Source organism: Bombina bombina, chromosome 4 (assembly GCF_027579735.1).
Source record: "Bombina bombina isolate aBomBom1 chromosome 4, aBomBom1.pri, whole genome shotgun sequence".
NCBI lineage: Eukaryota > Metazoa > Chordata > Amphibia > Anura > Bombinatoridae > Bombina > Bombina bombina.
In genome coordinates, this window is record NC_069502.1 from 190785401 (window position 1) to 190789583 (window position 4183).

Below are 4183 nucleotides of genomic sequence, written 5' to 3' on the forward strand. Positions count from 1 at the left end.
TCTACCATCACCTCCTCCCATGCTAGACTACAGGACTTCTCACGTGCGGCACCAACCCTCTGCAACGCACTTCCTCGAGCTGTAAGACTTTCCCCCAATCTCTCTTCCTTTAAACGCTCCCTAAAGACCTTCTTGTTCATGGAAGCCTATCACAAAATCAGTAACTAATAAATTCCACTTGCCTAATAGTTGCCCTCATCTAACTCCACACTAACATCATTCCCACCTTTGCAGTCCCCACCTCCTGTTTCTCACCCTCCTACCCATTTAGATTGTAAGTTCCCACGGCAACAGGGCTCCCAATTCCCCCTGTATTTGTTTGTTAAAATTTGTCTGGTGTCTCATATTGTACTGTCCTTTTATCTTTGTTAACCATGGACAGCGCTGGGGAATCTGTAATAATATAATTGAGAATGTTGACAAAACATTTATTCAAGTGATTTTGGTTTTAGAAATGTTTTTAGAAATTCCCACCCCAGGGATGAATGTTGTAAGAATCAGAATTAAAGCTTTCTGATTATTTTATTTGTGATCTAAAATAAAACATCAGTGGAGTACAACCATCATTTTCCAAGACAGATGATATTGCAAGACCATGGACAAATTTAATGTGATCAGTTCAAAGTTAATTTATCTTTTAAGTAAATTTTTAACATAGAAAAAAACTATAAGGTTGAAAGAATTGTATAGAAGGCATCATTGTATTTGGTAACACAATGCTGTTTTACTGTCCATGATAGGAAACAAGTCATATTGTCCACTCTCAGTAATTCATTTTCTATATTATAATTCCCTGCAATAAGGAATAAGCACTACAGCCAGGGGTGATTACAGTTACCAAAAAAATAAAATAATTGTGTACCCTTTGGAATTTATTAACATACAAACAGTTGTAATTTTCAAATTTTTTGAAGACATTCAGTAATCATTCACAGTGCAGGCTGGATCTGGTGATGACCTCATTTCTACTACCTATACTATATTTAAATCCAATAGAGCATATGATATGTAAAAAAAAATGAAATTCTGTGAAGCCAGCACCTTTGAGTTTTTGGGGTCTTTCAGTAATTAGTGGTGGTACATGGTGCCCCATTAGTAATGTAGCCCACTGTCTCCTTCATGACGTTGTTCTGCTTTTATTTATTCTTCTTTCATTCTTCTTTTACATTTTTTCCCATTTTCTTTTGTGCATATGCTAGATTTGATTATTTTATATAAGGATATTTTGATTTTAATTTATCTGTTTAGTAATGTTTTGAAAGAGGTGTTTGTAATGCTGGTATCTTTCACAGTGGAAATCATTCTACATGGTGAGAAATTAATGGCAAAAAGATAGCCACAATGTTACATCTTTGTACCAGGCTTTGGCCCCATGAGTAGTTTTTATCATATCTCCTCTGCTTTGGCTAGTTAGGAGCAAATATAAGTGAGCTTGTGTAATGATCAATTAACCACTGACAAATGTTGCAGGGTCATTAACATGCCAGATGCCAGATATTCATTATATCTTACTTAAACAGGGCAAATAATCAGCTTTACCCATCAGTAAGAGTCCAGAGCGGGGGGGGGGGGGGGTGGGAAAAACACTTTTCTGGATAAACTCCAAAATTCTGTGAGGACGGGGGGGGGGGGGGCAGAGCTTTACAGATAGGTACAGGAAAAGTGGGCAGAAGAAATAATGAATGTAGGTTGCATATGTTTTTTTTCTCTATAAATAATTAAACACTTTATGGAGAATTACATTGTCAGTTTAATGTCCTTTTAAGTACAGCTTGTGTCATTAAACATCAAATCACCTGTCTATTTGCGCTATTAATTTTGCACTCCTACTAATGAATTGATCTTTCTTTTATGTTGTACTAACAATTTAAATGCATTTGTATCTTTGTATGCCTGTTGTGAATATATATATATATATATATATATATATACAGTATATATACAGTATATATATATATATATATATATATATATATATATATATATATATATATATATATATACAGTATATATATATATATATATATATATATAACTGCAATTCTGGTAGTGGTAACTATAAGAATTTATCTATCTTTTCCAGGTGCAGCATAGTCCCTGAGGGCAGAACTCTGTCACTTTCTTTATTCAACTCAACCAGACAAGCAGCAGAAACTTCAAATGCTCAGGTACACAATAAAAGTCTTGTAAAAAAAATCTCTTCTCCAATAAATTATGTATTTATTCTTTCCATTATGGAATATATTATGAGATTCATACAGCCACAATTCTCTTCAAAGAACTGATATTTCACAAAGATAGACTTTTCATACACAGGTACTCTTGTACAATCTCTGACTGATTGATGAATCCAGGTCTTTGTGTTTAGGACAAGAAAATAATGTAGACTGCTGTTCCATAATGTTCTAATATGTTTGTATTAGCTATTCCTTCTGTGTATGTTGTAACAATTATATTCCTATTTATAGTAATAATAATTAAATATTATAACCCAGACAGTTAAAAGTCATTTATTTTTTTTCGTTTTGTTTTATGTATTTATATTTACACTATCAAGTTACTTTCTCTGCCTGGTATGTAAATCACACAGAGGGACCGATTTATCATGGCCCGATTGGGGCCATATACACCTGTTTCTGTACAAGCCTTCAGGCTCACCGGAAACAGGAGTTAAGAAGCTTAAGACCGCCGCACCTTAACTCGTCTGCCACCAATGAGGTGGCGGACAGCAATCAGCCAGATCGGATACGATTGGGTTGATTGACACCCCCTGCTAGCAGCCGCGAATCTGCAGGGGGCAGCATTGCACAAGCATTTCACTACACTGTCGGCATTTATCGATGTGCAGCGGATATGACCCGCTACAGTGGATCATGTCCTTGCACTTTGATAAATCGGCCCCAGAGGCTAAAATGTTTTTCCTTTACTGGGTAGTTTTTGAATGGAGAGACTTTTTAGACAAGAGTTCAGCACAAATTACTGTACAGGTCTTCTTAAATTTGGAAGCGAGATTCATCTTATAGGGCAGCTTACATTTCAGAGATATAAAACTTTAAAATAGAGTTATAACAATCTGTGGAACATTGGAACTTACAAGTTTGAATTCACAAATAGGGTATTTTTGTAACTTTTAAAATTAAACTTATAATATATGGATATAAATTCTATTGAAGTAAATTATTCTAGACCATCATCATGTTAAGTTTAGTTTTTAAAATTATATTTTACATCAATGTTAGCAATTATTATAAAAGATTTAATCTAATAAGGTTTAATTCGATATAATACACATAAACCCCTTAACAACACGGTCCCTGTGCATTTTGTGTCCTTAAGGATTTTTTTAACCCAGTAATGGCACAGGTCTATCAAAAAGTGGCGAATTGCACTATTACTACATGCCTACCTCATGGAGGCATTCACAAATAGCCAGTTCAAACCACACTATTTAACCCCTTACACTTACAGAGAAAATGACAGCTAACAAACAGGCTACAATGGCTATTTTTAAGGTGTTAATGTTTGAGATCAGCCTGTTTGATTTACTGCAGGGGGTATAAATCTGAATAACATAGAGCCCTTACAACTGGATTTATTTACACTAGTCCATAGCATTTTAATACTAATAACAAGCCATTATGTTAAAATATAAGATGTATTCATTTTAGAATTAGAATGAAATTGAAGATTAAAAATGACTTTATTTGTTTATGGCTTAAGCACAAGAAAATCTCTGTTGAAGATCCATTGCATAGAGAGTTTGTTTGTTAACATGTTTTCACCTGTGTCTATAATGGACGGAGATAACATTTTTATGTGGTTTCATTATAACGTGAAATACTTCAGAAATTCTCAAGTAGCAAGAAAATGCGGAGTGCAATGTGTTTTGTTGCTCTAGTCTCAAAACAAGGCAGTTAAAGTTTTTTAATAGCTTTAATAGTTAAGTAAAACAATGTAGACTTAAATGTTCAAGGAAAAACAACTTATAATTTGTGTTGGTGCTTTACAGAAAAAGCACTGAACTGGATGTTTAAATGCAATCAGTACAAAAAACGAAATGCAGTTTCAACACAGGGCGTGAAATGACTAAACAGCAAAGGGGTTAAACACAAACTTTAATTCCCCATAAATTCTTCTATTGTAGTATTCAAACATATATCAACAAATTCACCCACTTTGTACC